The following is a 16617-nucleotide window of genomic DNA, read 5'->3' as shown; positions in this document are numbered from 1 at the left end:
GCAAAACGCGGACTTGGAGTGCTGGGAGGGAGGCGAACGGGGCCGAGCAGTCCTCGGGGAGCCGGGGGGCAGCTAAGGGGACAGCTGCAGGGCGGCTATGGCGCTGGGCCGAGCAGGAAGGGAAGCCTGGGGAGGAGGCGGCCTGAGGAGATGGCGAGGAGGAAGTGCGGGGCTTTGCTTTCGGGTTTTTTTTTTTCTTACTTTTTTTTTCATACCTAGTTTGGTGCGATCTCAGCCAGGCACTCCTGATTGGCCCGGGCCGGCCGCGCTCGCTGCCTGCTGCAGGAAACCCTGCGCCTCGCTGCACGGCCCCGGCCCCGGCCCCGGCCCCGGCCCCGGCCCCGCGTGGGGCGCGGCCGCCGGTCTCTCAGGTGGCTCAAACAATGAGCGGTTTGTCCCCGGCACAAAGCTGAGCGCTGAGAAAACGCTGTTGCTGTTAAGAGCGGCGGGTTGGAGAAGCCGCTGTTCCGTGTTCATGGCAGCGCTGCTCACTCGAAACGCTACGAAAATATTACTTCCTTAACGTTTCTGGGCAGTAAAGCTCGGGCTTTCTGTAATCAGATTACAGAGGCACCTGCTAGTGTTAAAAGATGTATAGACAGTTAGGTTTCATTATTGGACTGCAGTGATGTTCCTGGCGTGAACTGATGAGCAAAAAGCCCCCAGTATCGAGCTTATTTAATGACTGCCTGCTTGTAAGCAGAAAACAAAAAAGACTCGGTTGCATGTTTTCAGGGCTGTGGTCTAAGGCAGCAATACTTCGTACCAGGTTACAGCTACCATGAAGCTTCAACATAAAAGGTGTGAGCTGTATATCAGTTTTCACCCATATTGCTGTTCTAATTGAGAGTGTTACTTCCCCCCTTCATTCCCTGCCCCTGCAGCATACCCCAGTAGATGCCCTCTCTAAATGCTGTCACAACTGTTCACGTTAGATAGAAGTTGCTGAAATTCATATTGAAGATGCATGTATTGGAAAAGCATTCCTGTTGCATTAGGCTCTTGTGTTGGGTGGCTTACCCTGGCCAGGGGTCCCTTTTGCGAGAGCATTTGTACCAGTTTTCACCAAATCGTGAAACTAGCAAGAGACCTAGCAGTACAACTTAAACTTAACTTGGGGTGGGTACGTTGTTCTTTCCTAGGCTCTTTTTTGATTTATTTAATCAAGGAATGCTTAAATTTTGACCAGGGTCTTAACTTACTTTGGAAGTAGTAACAAGAATTGAGTAGGGACACGTTTAGTGTTTGTTTTTTGTTTTTTAAACATACAGTTCTAAATCAAGTCAGATAAAATGCGTGTGTAATAGTGGAACTTCAGTCCTACAAATACATTTCTCTGGACAACTTGTTCTGGTCCTGTCTTTCTGCTGTGACTGTTAGCCTGCTGGCAGCGCATGCTGCATGGCTGGGAGAGAAAATCAAGGCGGGCACTGTTTGGTTACAGGGACCTCCCTGCACAGTGCTGTAGCAGAGCTGCATCTCTGGTGGCACATAACAGAGAGCTTGGGCAGCCGTGCCTTTTAGTCTTAATTGATGTGGGTAATTTGTCTATTATTGTTACAAGCTTGCTCTTCGTAGATCAGTTGCACTATGAAAGAGGGGTACAGAAGTGAGACATCCTGGGGAGGAGGGGAAGGGACGATGTAAGGCCATGAGAACAGGGCTGGGGCTGTTTCATGTTGTATACTTAGAAGGGAAAATTGGTTGGAACTGGCCTGTTGGATCGGTCTGTTTCAAGAGGTCTCATTGCATTTTTCGGGACACTGCAGTGGGTTGAGAAGGTATCTAGCTAGTTAAAGGAACCTCAGCAAGGACAGGGACTCCTTCACCAGCAGAGTAAGGGAGATCTCTCTCACTTGTTTCTGCCTCATAGGAAAGATGCGCTTGCTCTGGGAAGGGCATTTAGCAAGAACCATGACGGCTTTTTGAAAGGTTTAATTCCCCAAAAAACAAACCAGCATAGCCCGGTGAGGCATAAACACAGCGGCTGTGGTGCTTTGAGGAAGCTAGACACAGGAACTGTGCACCAAAATGCATTGACAAGTGCATGGCTCATGGTAGTACCAGTCTGCGTAGCATAGGGCTCCACAGACTCTGTGCTGTACCAGCACGGGCACTGGGAGCTGCCTGCCAGTGATTAGCAGTATGTATGTCATGGTTTGGGGACCCCTACTGTATGTAAATCCTGTGCTGCTGCTTGCGTAGGGGAAAGTGAGTCTGTTTTTCCAGTCCTGTGCTGCTCTCTGGCTCGACAGCCCCACTCCTCATGTGCCTGTGACCTTAAGCATCACCCTAGCCATTTGCAGCGCTGTGTGTTCCCCTCTGCTTGAAGCAGGGTGCTCCTGTGGCAGCTCTGTAGCCTTGATGCCTGAACCAAGGGGAAGCTCCCTGTTTTGGGGAGGGTGGAAGGAAATTTTGTTGCTGCTTTTTATGAGCTCCCTTTGCCCAGTCCTGCCCTGTTGATGGGAGGGGGACCTGGGGCAGAGGTGAGGAAGTAGTGTGGTTTATTGCCATGCTGACGCTAGCTCTCTCATGGCTTACTGCTCTGCTCATGCACACCCTGTTACGGCCAGCTGCTGTGGTGGTGTATGAGTGAGCAAGTTAAAGGCTTATCAGAGTGAGACTTACCCCTTTGCCCCAGGGTTTCAGTGCAATACGAGGCTGTTAACAAAGAAAGAAATCAACGCTGTGGATTGATACAGCATTGTGGAGATGGAGGGTTTTTTACTAGCTTTGCTGCTTTTCAGCACTGAGTAAGCTTTGTCCTTTTTCCTAGCATTAGTGCTATAAATGAGGCTGAAAGCTCAAGCTGGATGTTTGGATGAACCACCTCGAAAGGTGAATTCCCCTCCCTCTCTTAAGGCAAATGGCATTTGCAGTTAAGCTGACACCCCACCCCACCCCAATCCATTCCCCAGCCACGGGGAAGCCCAAGAAATTTCAGCAATCCTGTAGCTGGTGGTGACCTGCTTTGGCTTCAGTCTGAAGCACCAGTGTGAACTGCAGCTGAGCAGCTTCCATCCAGTGACAGACCACTTCAGAACCCAGCATGGTCAATATAAAAAGTCATCCATGAACTCCCACCCGGTAACAAGACCCTGCATCAACAGAAACCAAAGATCAATACATCCATCGCACCGACTCTCTAGCATTTGAGATGGTGACTACTTGCTTACTTTATATGCCTCAGCTATTTGAACTCCCCCTCCCGTCCTGCAAGTTACTGACTCATTTCCTCCTCTAAAACTTTCCTTTTTTAGCCTTTCGCTCTGAAGTATTTGGTAGCTGTTTTGAGCTGCCTGCTCCATGCCTTACTTAGGCAAACTCCTACATGGCAGCCCTGCAAGCCTTGCTTTTGTACCATGGAAATCGTTTTTTTTTCCCTGATGTTTTCAGTTCTGAGGGGCAGTTTTAGCTACTGACTATGCTCCTCGTAGGCAAATGGCTTTTTTGCTGTTTGAAATCAGGGAGGCAGACAATCAGCAAAGCAGCTGGTGAGCTGAGACTGCTGCTGCTTATGCTAATTGCTGTTGTCTCCCTGTTAGCCTCGGCATTCCCCATCTGTCTGCATCCACCTGCTGTCTTTTCATATCCTTTCGCCCTAATCTCACAGTTTGAGCAGGGATCACAGAGACTTCTCTTTGGCTGGACAACCACCCCACAACCACAGAGTACCCAGATGGCAGGATCAGGCTCTGACGTTATGTGCTGTCTCACACAGCAAAGAAATGGGTGGGTGTCCCCTTGTGCAAGGCCTGACATGGTGGTGGCCCTGAGCTTTGGTGTGGCTGATGGATGCTACTGTAACCGCACTAGCTGAGTGTGCCTGAAATGTAGTCCGTTTTTCCCAGGGCTTCTGGAATATTGGCTCTGTGCTCTTGGCATCACAAGGCTCAGCAAAGATAATTTTAGACAGGAACAGAAAGTCTCTGTAAACCTTACAGTCATAGCTGTTTCACCGGCAGAAACAAAAGCCATGAGAAGCCCATTGCTGTGCATTGCTGAAACGTTCTGCCTTGTAGATGCACTGGAGCAAAAATTTAAAAGGAAATTTTGGGGGAGGAGGAGAACCTAAAAGCAATTTCCAGAAACTGCTGTGATGCTCCATTCCTTTTCCGAGGAGATGGTGTGGCACAGCAGGCAGCATGCAGGAACCGGGAGCCCCAGTCTGGTCCAAACGCCTGCCCCAGCCAGTTGGGGTGAGGCTGGGCAAGATGGTTTCCCCCCTTACCTTTGTTTCCCATTTATGGAGTGTTAATGTTGGCACTGCCTTTTCTATAATACAGTTTGAGTTTTAGTGGACATTGGAGCTGGATGTTACTTATAAACATGTGCTGTTTTTACAGTAATGAAAATGCTGTTCTGAATTACTAAGGATGAATGCCAGAACTCATATTCTTTTTAATTTGCTGTCAACTTCCACCATTGCTGCAGGTTGCAGTCCTTTTAATTTCTGTACAGTAAAAATTCAGCAGGCTCTGAACAACTGGACCAAAATCTGACCCTGCTTGCTGCTGTAAAACCGGACTGATTTTATCAGCTTCATCAGAACCATTCTGGATTTAGTGTGATGGGGCAGGTAGCCCAATGCTTCGTTACCCCTGGGGCATTTTCACCACTAGGATGGAAGGAGGAAGTAACACAAAGTGGCAGCTCAGGAATGGAACAGCCCTACGTTAATGTAAATATGCAAGAATGACATTAAGCTGCTCTCCTCCCTGGCTTGGGTTTTGTTTGAGTTGGTTTTTTTTTTTTTTTTTTTTCCCTTTTTTCTTCTCCCCTTCGCTTTTGTTGATGTTAAAGCACCTTTGAAGTACTTTGTATGATGAAAATGAAACACATCCTGCCCTAGAATCAGCTTTAGGACTAAGCGCTGCTCAACTTTTGCTTAAATCCTCAAAATAAGCAATGAACAAAACTTGGAGTAATGTGTTGATTTCTCTGCTTACATACGAATTGGACCTTCAATCCCTGTCAGTCTGAGAAGGGAGGCTCATGTTGAGAACACTGAGGCCTTGAACTCCTCTTAACCAGTGCGTAAAGCTTTAAGCAGTATCTCTGGCGGTATTACCCGAATGCTTTGCAGCGTTTAGTGTGGGGAGGCTCCTGAGCTTCTGCTGTGAGGCCGGGCTGTGTGTGCAACCCCTTTTATAGAGGGGGAGGGCTGAGCCGAGAGAGGCTGCCTGCCTCTCCCAGCCTCAGGCAGGAAATCTGTGGTAAGTCTGATGAAGTCTTTGCTGTCTTTACAGGGCAACACCCTAACCTTTAGGCCATCTCTGCGCATGCAAGATGATAATGCTGCTGTATGAAATGAGGCATGGCTGCATGGATTTCTTGGAGAATAAGCACTTGTGGCTTATGTGGGCTTTATTCCAGGGGTGGAGGTGGTTGCTGCTGAGATATATCTGCAGTGCCATTAATAAGGTTTTATTTCCTGACTAAACTAACCCCCACGGCTCTCACACGGTGACCCAGACAGAAGGTTGTTGTTGCAGGTTGTTTTTTTATGATAGGGTTTGCACTTAGCTGCATCAGAATAATGAAGAAACTTTTTGGGGGTGCGTTGCTTCTGCAAGATGGCTCTTTCTTCTGGCTGCGGAACTGCAGGCCTGTTTGTGTTTGGGGCTGTGACCACCTGTTGAACCTATCTAAGTTTAGCTCTCAGGAATGGGGGGGGGAGCTTGGCTTTTGTTACTGGGGTGGTTGAAATTGGGAGTTCATTATAAGGAGGGCTTCTGAGGGTGAGATTAGACAGCATGTGAATTAGCCCTACCACATTGTATTACTGACTGTGCAAGGTGCTGTACCGGCATAGACTGGAAAATCCCCACCCTAATCTGCTTATTGTCTAGCCATAAGATAAAGAAACACACAGGGTAATGAAAAGGGAAGCAACAGGGCCGTATTAGTCAGCATGATGGATGCTCATTAACAGCAGCCTTATAGCTGGGAAGATTTGTTAAAGAGTAGTGAAAGACCCTTCAAAACTTTCCAAAGATAATGAAGTAGCCATGCATGTGAATTCTGGGAATGTGGTGGTGTAGGAAGGTGGGTGCTCCAAGAGTTTCGGGTGGTTACTGGAGTCCTGAGTTGCAGAGGCAGGTACGGAGAGGTGAGCGCTCCTTTCCAAAGGACAGCCCTGGCTGCTGTAACAGTGGTGAGAAGCCTGTGGAGTATAACTGGGGTGGGCAGCAGGACAGATCTGCCCGCAGCCCGGGACTGGATGGGTCTAAGAGCTATGAGAACTGGCTGCGCCAGTGGTGTTATGGGCGGGTGCTAGGGAGAGCAAGGGCACCAGGTTGCACTTGCTTACTTTTTTGCCTTCCGATATATCAGGTAGTCTAAAAAGGGTGTTGCTTTCCTGATGAACCTGCCTCACACATAGGTAGAAAACAGTCCTACCGCTTCTGCCACTTGGACTGTGTGAGGTGAGGTGGAGGAGTAGGAGGATGCTGCAGAGAGACAAACTGGGGAAGAGGAGGGTCTGTGTTTCTTGGAAGTGTGCAGGCAGAGAGCACACAGCCATGGGTGGGAACCTCTGACGGTATCCCTGACCTCTCTCCTATCTGTCTTGGGGGTGCCATCAGCCTGTAGGATGTGGTCTTTATGCGTAGATCAAGAATGGAGTCAAAAGTGGCTTGGTAGCTATAGGTCTGCTAGCCACCTGGGCTCATAGCTGGGCCAAGGTGAGCTATATGTTCCTGTTGTGGCCAGCCTTGTCCAGTGAGGTGGCTGTGGGGAAGTCTTCGCTGACAAACAGGGCAGTGTGAGAGGAGCAGACCCTTCCCACCCTTTAGATCTGTTCTGCACCTGGATCTGTGATGGTGGCTCACATTTGGTGTGCTGGCTCTCCTCTGGCACACTGGGAGGAGAAAGGCTAGCTGGTCTGGTGGGGTGAACCAGCTTGGTGAGCCCGTGCGCTTCCTGTCTTCAGCAACCGATGGCATCTTTCTGAGCCATTGCATTGCCTGAGTAGCGCAGCTGAGGTCTCTTGATGGGTTGTCACCCAACAAGCCGTACATGGGTTCTGGCAAGGACTGTGACTGCACCTGCATTTCTGAAGGAGGCCAGGAAATGTGGGTTGCCTGTTGATGGTGTATGGGTTGAATCTGGGCTGCCAGAGCAACTTCTTCCTTGTACAGGCTACCCTACAATCCTTCCCTAGGGCTCTGACACTTCTGCTGGTTCAAAAAGACTTGAATGTAACGCAAACACAACTCCTGGACAGTGCTTCCCCTGTCAGATCCCCTGTCACAGAAGTCTTTTTCCCAACGTAGAAATGCTTTGCTCATGCAGTGCTCCAAAAGGTACTTCTGACCTTCATTTCCTCTCCAGGGGCCTTGCCTCCGGGCAGGCAGTCGATTTACCTTCTCTCCTGGTTCCTGGGTCTCTCGATCTCAGATTCAAAGTCAGCCTCACCTCGTTTCAGGGAGGAGGTGAGCTTGCAGCTGTGAGAAGCCCCACTGGGGAGGCCAGGCCCTGGAGCAAAGCAAGGCTGGTGCTTCCCTCTTTCTGCAGTTCTGAGGACAGTGCCCATCAAATGCAGGTGGAGCAGAGAGCCGTTGTCCCCTGCCGGGCCAGCTGCCTGCCGGTGACTGAAGGCAGGGCACCATCTGGTGGCATGAAAGGAATTTGTCCGCACGTCTGTCAGAGAGCCGTCCCTTTCTCAGCCAAACACAAACTAGTCATTTCCAACTCTTTTTTTTTTTTAATGTTCTGTGGCTTTAAGCCCCTCTGCGGCTTTCCTTACCTGCCTGATGTTCTTGTTTCTCCCCAGATGCTGCAATGACCTCTTGCAGAGCGGCTTAAGCTGACAGACTTGGCCAGCTCTAGGTTGTTCCTGGAGCATGGTGAGATCTCTTAGTCCAGGAAGGAGCATTACAGAGGTGCAGAGGGAGCTGCCCAAGGACAGGCTGTGCTAGGGCCTGAGATGTGACAGCGCCACTCCCATCACAGTTGTCCTAGGTCAGATCAGAGGTCTGTCTAGCCTAGAAACCTCTTTCTGCCAGCAGATGCCTGGGGAAGGACAAAGGCTGTGACTGGCAGCAGGAGATCAGCTAGATGGTCTGCCAGCCTCCAGCATGCAGGCAGGAACGTCTTGAATTTGACGTTGTGCCTCTGTTTTGAATAACCTTCTGTGGATTTCATCCTTTCTGATTTTGACTCGTCGCCACTTGAACCCATGAAGACTCCTAGTGTTCACTACACCTTGTGGAGGGGCAGCTGGGCTTTTGCCCCTGGGCTGGGAGGTGGGAACATGTGTCTGAGGTTGCGTGGGCATCTTCGTCTTCGTGCTGGGGCTTGTGGCTCAGAGCACATGCCAGAAAGGATTGGTGGTATGTCACTGCTGTTTCTCTTTTCCAGGTCTGTTGGAGGGACCAGATGTGCCCAGATTGTGGGTCTGCTGATCTTTGAGCACTGAGAAGCAGTGGCACACAGCTGAGAACCAGGTGTCAAGGTGGGCCTTAAGGAGCAAGCCTCGTGAGCTGTCTGTATGAGATGGGGCAGTTTGGCTCTCCCAGATCCCCTGAGACCCCAACTGTCTGAGGGCTATTGGACACTTGTGCTTGACTTCCCTAAGAAGGCAGTGCCAAAAATCAGGTAGAGGAAAGTGGGGGCCTACTGTGTTGTGAAAATCACGGCAGTCCCAGCTCCTTCTCACCCAAATTCTCTTGGTTTTTAGCTGGGTCTTGCTTCTGTTTTGCGGGTCTTGTGTAACCTAGGTGGTGAGGATTGAGGTGTTTCTTCCTTCAGCTGGCAGGTTACACAGCTGCTGGTTTCTCCAAGCAGACCAGTTTCACGCACTTCCCTTTCATTTTGCTGTTGGCTTCCCGTGAGACAGCCCATCATCTTTCCTCTTCTCTTACTGGCATCTTGGATTCCTGGAGCAGTGCCGTCCCCTGTTTTCTTTGGACTGGAGCCACAGCAGTGCCTAGAAAACTCATCTGACTGGTTTCTGTTGCTGTTGTCATGAAACCAAACACAGGTACCTCCTGGCCTGTGAATGTGTGTCCCAGCACAGCTTATGTGCCTGGGCTGGAGAAGGGGCTGCAGGGTTGTGAGAGGCAGGCTGTGAGCTAGGGGTTGTGGCAGGCTTTGAAACAGGCACCCCCTGGACTAAAATTCATCTTGTCCAGTGTTTAGGTCTGACTGCTCTCAGTGCTCTAGGAGAGGCCAGCACAGGACTCATTTTCTGTTTTGCTCCTGTGCCTTCCATGTGAGCAGGGAAATGCAGTGGGGCCACTGAAAGTGCATTTTTGCAAATGTGTGTTTTGCCACCAGGGAACTCCCATCCTTCACACCAGTCCAAGGGTGAGGAAATAGTGGCCAACATGGCAAAAAAGTCCCTCAGTCTCCACCACATCCCAGCTCTTGTAGTAAGGGCTGGACTCTGGTGCTTGCTGTGCCTTTTAAAAAAAGTATTAGCCTTTTAGTGCTTGGATGAGTTTTGCCCCTTCATTGCAGACTTATTAGGAAAGGGGGAATAATTGAGGCTGGGAATGTTGAGGCTGGCTAATGAGAGAAAACATAGTGTGTGGGTGGGAATCTGGTGGCAGCAACGCAGTTTTCCTCTTGGGCAGCCTTGCTGATAGAATAGCAGGGCTTGAGAGGGTCTGCCTGGTCACTGCTAGTAGTCCTACAGAAGAAAGTGGCACTTCTGCTTGCATCTGTTACTTTACTTCTAGAAAGAGTGTTGGCACATGCGTTAGGTTTAGTTTTGTCCTAATTTGAGTTTGTAATCAGCAATGATATCACTCTTGCTGTTTAATTACAAGGTTGAAGTGTTAACGCCCTCAGACAAGGTAATTCTGGCCTTTGCCATCCACCCTCCTCCCTTCCTGGCTCCCTTCACTGCTCATACCTGGCACTTTCACAAACACATACTCCATCCTCCCACATTTCTGCTTTGCTGAGGAGACAAGTCTTCCACACTTGGAGGAAAAGATGAATAATTGGTTTAGTTCATTGAATATGTGAAACTGATAATTGAAAAATTAGTCCTGGATGAGCAACCTGAATGTTAGTGAGTTTGGAAAAATGACTGCACTCCCTTTTTTTCAGGGCAGATGTATCTTGCCTGCCTTCTGCGCCTATTCTCCCTGCCCCTTACCACTGCTGAGAGACTGAGGACGCCCTGGCTCACCTGGAGCCTGTGAGATGTCAGCCAAGGAGCAGTTCTTCCCTTTGTGGCCACCTCCATGGCATCTTGGCAGAGATGAATTTGCAGACTAATAGTCTCGGCTCTGGGCTCCAGCAGAGACTGAAGGGCTCATCCTTGCAACTTCTCTCAGTTTGCCCAATCCTCTCCATTTTCGTTTAGACGCCCCTTTTCTCTCAGTTTGCTCAATCCTCTCCATTTTCGTTTAGACGCCCCTTTTTTGTGGTACCCTGCACCTGACACAAATCCCAAAGGAACTGAGGGTTGGGGAGCGTAAGGCACTAGAGTTCAGACCAGTCACTTCTCATCAGATCTACTCTCTCTTGTCCTGCTTTAGAGCCATTTCATCCAAGGACCTATCTGCCAGCAGTACCTAAAGTCCGTACCTCAAAAAAGCAGCAGTAGCCCGATATTTAAAACAGCTCTTACCTCTAGAGCCTCAGACCAGTGGGTATTAACTGTGCGACTGTGACCAGAGTGGCTCCTTCCCCTCCTTGGAGGTCTGGAGATGATGAGTGAGGGCCACGCTTGGCTGTAGCTATGGCCAAGAGGCAATCCTGTTCAAAGCCAGGGTGCTCTCCTGGGGAAGACAATGCAGAACTGTAAGGCCCTCTGCTTCCTGCTGTGGCACATTGTGCCACAGCTCAGTCTTGTGGGAGTTTTTATTGCAATTTATTGTGCTCTGAAAAGGGTCTAGTGGAGACCTAGGCTTGTTTTTGACTGCCCGTCTTGCTTCTTGCTTGGAGTCCTTGCAGGTTGTCTTGGGAGGTAGGTTCCCTGCAGGTTTCATTATGCTGAGCGCTGACATGCAGTCACAGGATAGGGGAAATGGGGCCATAGGTAAAGGTCAAAGCTTGTGTTAGTATAGAAAGCATGATCTTCAGGGGAAGGTGGAGGGAACTCAAAGGTTGCTTAATTTAAGGAAGAGAGTGGTTTAGAGGTTATAGCAATCTCAAAACATATGTGAGGTCAGCTGTGGAAAAGTAATGTGTTGTCCTGCTCACTGAAGACAAGCTGTATTCATCATAGATCATAGCAAGGAACATCAGCATTTGGGATCAGAAAAATGTTTACAAGGGTGAGGACAGCAAACCAGTGGACTAGGTTACTTGGGAAAGAAATTAATGGCCTTTCCTGGAGGTTCTTCAAAAGCAGCGTTAAAAAGGTGTAACTTCCATCCATGCCCTCAGCTGATCTGCCAGAGGAAAGGATGTCCTCAGCAAAAGGTTCTGTGGTATACAGAGAGGAGAGTGGAAGCACACCTCCAGAGACCTGCCTGGCAAGTCACCTCATCTTAGGCCTAGAATCTTTCCCGTGACAGATCCACAAAGATTGTGTGCAGTGTCCGTTGGAAACTGAGTCACACAGTGCCAGGGAAGAGAAAGAAGTTCCTCAAAATCAGTTACCAGGAGAATAATTTTACACCAGGAAAACAAGGACACAGCTCTAGCACTTCTCAGTCCAACGTGGCTTCCTTCTGACCCTGGCTGGAGTTAGCAGTCCAGAACCATTATTCTAGCCTGGGGAGACAAGCCAGTTCTGCAAAGTTATCCTTTCTCTGGTCACAACCAACTCTGGCTGCACTGGGCAGTAGCATTACATCAAATAAGATTGCCCCAAGCTAGAAACAGAAGCTTGTAGCAGTCCTAAATACAGACCTGTCATGTATGTCCCTGTTTGCAACTAGAAACTGCAGCCACTCCAGGTAGATGGCAAGAGGTCCCTGGGACGTTGGTTTTGTCCTTAGGAGTGCTGGGTTAGGCAGAATTGCTAAGGGGAGCCAGAAGCTCTGCTTGTGCTCTGTGACATACGCAGTGAGCTCCATCTTGCTGAGAAGAAACCAGCAGAACCAAACAGCCGCCTCAGAGACAGAGATCTCATCCACAGAACACTCCCTCCCGGTGAGCTCCCTGCTCTGGCTGCAGAGCCTGATTCTCACTCCAGCATGCAGGGGTCTTAAAAGCTGTGAATTAATGCTGGTGCCATGCAAAGTGTCTGGTCTTTCTCCTGAGCAGCATAAAGGATCTTTAGCATGAATGAGAATTGGCTCCAATGCCTCAGCTGTGAAATGAGTTCCACTTTTAGCTGAAATAGGTTGCGTTTTGACTGAAGCATTTTTGCTGTCCAGATTCTCACTAGAAACTTGTATCGAGGGAATGTATGTTTTCAGTGATCATCAGAATAGCTTCTTAGCCTGGAGGAATCCTGCTTTTGCAACAGAGCTGCAACACAACTGCATCACAGCACTAAAACCCTGGATGAGGATGAGCGTACTGGAAAGGTGTCTGACCTGTGAGGGTGCTTCAAAGCAGCAAGGCTCCTGCAACTGTAAGCCTGGTGCAGGTCAGGGGAAATGTTTCCAAAGTTAGGATGAGTTTGGGGGCATGCATACTGGAAGATCTCCATATGCTAGTGTGCATCTGCGGGCAAATATCCACAGGCAAAAAAGAGCCAGGGCTCTTCTAGAGTGGGAGAACTTGCTTCATCATTTATTTACATGCTCCAACACTTTCACAAGGCTTACATAGTTCATATAATTGCCAGAACAAGCATAGCATAGGACTCTTCAGAAATCTTCAAGGGGCTCGGTGTCTACTTGTGGTTTTCCACTTCTTTGAGTTTACTTTGAGATGTGAACATAAAATCTGGCACTCCAGGCACCATGTGGATTTGTGATCATCTTGGGAGCGCTGCTTCTCCATAAAACAATGTCTTGATCACATACAAGCACAGATGTTGTTTGTTTGTCTGTGACAGGTGTAGTATCAATTTGCTTGTTGAGCCATCCAAGTTATGCTTTAATGGAAATTCTTTAAAGTTACAAATAGTTCATCTGGTTCAGCAAACACTGCAGTAAATTCTTTGGAAGAGAGACTGAATTATACAAATAAGAGACTTATGTGTGGAGGGGAAATGGGCAGCATTCTTTTTATGGCATATTGCAGTGGTTACCAAGCCTTATGGTTTTGTCAGCAGTCTCGGGAAGTTGTATATATTTTTTTTTTCTTAAAATTGCAACTGCTGGAAGGAAAGTACTGCATAAGAATCTCCATTCTCTCATTTAAAAAAAGTAAGTTTCTAACCCTCGTGTTTGCTTAGGAAAACCTGAAAACATGAACTGAATGTTCCAGATAGAATGTTGAAATCAAACCCAAACGCAATGGTTTATAGCTTTAAAACCCAGACAGCAAAAAAACCCAGCCTTAGATTGGTTTAGAGATTATGCCGTTTGGAAACATATCAATACGTGACTTTTGGGACCTGACCACTGGCATGAGGGGACATGTGATTTCAGAATCAGTTTAGTGTCTTTTTGGTTAGGCAATACTGATTTTTATAGAAGTAAGTGTTTCTGTAAAAATAAATATTTTTTAATATTTCTTTAGTGAGAACCCTTCTTTTTTGAAACTTCCTGTAGCATTGCTTGAGTCTCATTTTGTCTCTTGTTTTGTTTCTCAACTAATTTTGTTTTGTTCTGAGTTGAGAATTTAATCCTGAATCTCTTTTGGTTCATGCTTCTTCCCCTCTTGACTTCAATATTTCTGTCTGGAGATTTCCATTTGGCTAGGTTTTGATGTTGACATTGGATTCGGTGTTTTCTTCCTTTGTTCATTTTGGCTTCTCCATCCTGTTGTTTGCTTTCAAGCTTTGTTTTGAGCTGGTGCTGGAAAATTCCACCTTGCTGGTGGGTGATGTTCCCCCTGGGTATTGCCTTTTATCGTCTGGGGGTGTGATGTTTCCAAGTGGCTCAGGGCAGCCACTCAAAGTCACATTTGAGCTCATCTTCTCGTGACTGGGGAAGTTGTTGGCTTGTTTTGTTTTTCCAGGGGAGATGACTGAATTTTTGGTGAAAGACATGCACAATGCAGGAATTAATGGAGAGGGAATTTCAGTTCTCTAAGCAGAACTGGCCCTGAGGGTCTACAGTAGCAAACTTTGTGTCTATATTGCTGGTGAAACCGTTGGGTGGTGTGAGAGAAGCTGGAGAATGAAAAACAGAGATCCTTCTCTCTCCTATCCACCACTTGTGTGACATGGGGATGATGATTGTGTATCTTCATCCATGCTGCAGCCTTCAGACCAGGTTGTTCTTGCACTCCACTTCTGCAGCTAACAGGCAAATTCAAGCTCAGATGCTGCCTTGGCCCAAACCGTGGTGCTTTCTGAAAGTAGGAATATGGAGGTCTAAACACACTGGCTGTGGGCCCAAGATCTTGTTCTTAGGAGTTGGCTGGGTTGGGCACAGCCCCATCCACAGCAGTTAGCCTGAGCTTAGTCCTTCCAGCATGAATATTTAGAGCTCAAGCTAGCAATCAGCAATGAGAACAGAAAGCCTGTTGTATCCCAGGCCTTAATCCTGCCCTTTGTCTTGCAGAGCAGAAAGCAGTTCCCCTTTCTGACCTGACTGACGGACTGACTGCAGGCTTTATGTCGTGAACTGTATTCCCTATTTTCAGAATGAAAAGAAAGGTTCTGGAAAGCCTTGGTTATTGGAGTCCCAGGGAAGAGCAGTGGGATGAGTATGACCTGCACGGGAAGCTCACGGCAGGAGTACGTCTTGGAGAAGTCCTGGTCCAGGGAAGGTGAGGAGCCAGCGTGTAGCACTGTCCAAGGCAGACAGCCCACCTGAAGAGGATATGAAGAGGTACGTGTGACAGCTGTGGGTGCATGAATGAAAGAAAGGCACGATGGTGGGAAGTTAGTATACGTCTGCATGGTCCAGCTGCAGGATGAAATAGTTTCTTTGGAGCCAGTATAGCAAGCAGCTCTTTTCCAGAGACCCTCATCCTGCTTTATACCTGTCCTGGACTGTTTTGGAAAGGATATGGTTTCTCTCCTAGACTGTGGGAGGCAGTTTGCTTCCCATGTGTCTGCATTTAGGGGAGAAACCACGGCTGGGCGTTCGTGCTTCCACACAGTCCTGAGCTCTGCAACCACCCTTGCAGGCTGCCATCTCCCAGCTTCTCCTGCAGTCAGGCTCCCAGCACGTAGGACCATTTCTCCCCTGGGGAAGTTTCACCTATGTGAAATGATGTTTTTAGACCTAGACCATCCAGTGTTTAGGATGAGACAAAGTAGTATCCCTGGTGTGATTTTTCTTTTCCAGGTGTCTTTAGTTACTTTTCTAAGGTTAGAAATCCACAGAATGAGTTCTGAAGCTTTGAGCATCATATATATGAGACGGAAATGCCTTGACCATAGCCAGGTTTGCTATTTGTCAGAGTCCTTGTCTTCAGAGCTTAAGTGTTTGTATCTGTCGTCCTGTAGTTTATGCTTTAGTAGACCCATGGCTGTCCAGGCCTTCGAAGCCAAATGGATAATTAGCAGTCAAGCTCTTACATTCCATCCAATTCAGGCCTTTCCCAATGTTATTAACCTCAGATGACCCTGTATATGCTGGGTGCAAGGCAAGGGCTGATCCATGCATTAAGCAATGTATACGACAGGCTGCCAGAAGGTAGGGGCAGGGGCAGCTTTACTCCCATTTTAAACCCACAAAGAGAGGTGCCTCCAAGGTTTAGCTGCCGCAGACTGGACAAGACCCTGAGTAACCTGATCAGGCTGGATCTGCCTTGAGCAGGGAGCTGGACTTGATGACCTTCAGAAATCTCTTCCAGCCAATATTGCTCTATGATAAAGTCAGCAGTGTTATGTTGCAGGGACTTGCTTGAGACCACATAGGAAATCTGTAACAGACCCAGTCCATCTGGTAAGAGACCCTGCATCCTGCCACCACGTAAGGCTGTGGCACATGCTAAGAGAGGCTGAGCTATTCCAGCTGAAATAAATGCAAGAGTGGCATAGCTGGGAAGAGAGGGAAGTGGGGAGAGATATTCCTTTGAGCCACCCATCATAGCACAGACTGACTTATCTGTGTTTGGTAGCCTTTGGTAAGTGGTGTGTACACATATTTCAGAGGAAGCTACTGAATGCCATATAGTGATTAGAAGCACTCACAGAAGTGGAGGGAGATTTAGAAAGTTAGAGATAGCATGGCCAAGTCTATGAAGATACTGTGGCACTGCTTGTCTCCAGAGCAACTCTTTACCTGCTTCTCAAAACACTAATTTCTGAATGGCTACTTAAAATTCCGAAGTGAGGACTTTGCAGAAAGCATGACCTTAGAATAAGGCTGGTGGGACTCAGCATGCTTGCTGGAGCAAGATGCAGTAGCAGAATGAGGGAAAAATCCTAATTTTTATTTTTCTTTAGAGGCTTTCTCAGCCTTTTCTCAGACTCCAAAGTGTGCTGGAGTTTGACCATCAGAGCCCAAATCTGTGAACTGTGGTAGATCTGAGAGAAGTGGTTTCTGACAGATCTGATGACTTCAGTGCTTATTTCTCCTTCCTTCTCCTTGCCCAGCTGGGGCGTTGTTGCAAGGTGCCTGTGCTGTTTCTTGGCAGTTCTTGGTATTTGTCAGTAACACCTTTGCCCGGTTTGCTGGAGTTTGTTTGGGA

General features: G+C 48.2%; 1 long non-coding RNA gene across 4 annotated transcripts in view; it reads left to right on the top strand.

Annotated features, from left to right (window-relative positions):
* The window catches only part of LOC130157407 (uncharacterized), a 33988-nt gene that overhangs the window by 317 nt on the left and 17054 nt on the right, over positions 1 to 16617 (top strand). For 2 of the 4 annotated variants that reach the window (XR_008824864.1, XR_008824865.1), the window contains exons 2-3: positions 8365 to 8458; positions 14617 to 14804. This is a non-coding gene — a long non-coding RNA (uncharacterized LOC130157407). Of the gene's footprint in view, positions 1 to 54; positions 3161 to 4772; positions 5217 to 8364; positions 8459 to 14616; positions 14805 to 16617 lie in introns of those variants that run through there. The other 2 variants (XR_008824866.1, XR_008824867.1) reach the window with 2 other exon arrangements.

The sequence above is a fragment of the Falco biarmicus genome, chromosome 12 (assembly GCF_023638135.1).
Source record: "Falco biarmicus isolate bFalBia1 chromosome 12, bFalBia1.pri, whole genome shotgun sequence".
Lineage (NCBI taxonomy): Eukaryota > Metazoa > Chordata > Aves > Falconiformes > Falconidae > Falco > Falco biarmicus.
Note: the sequence above shows the minus strand (reverse complement) of the source record. Positions and strands in the feature narration are given on the sequence as shown.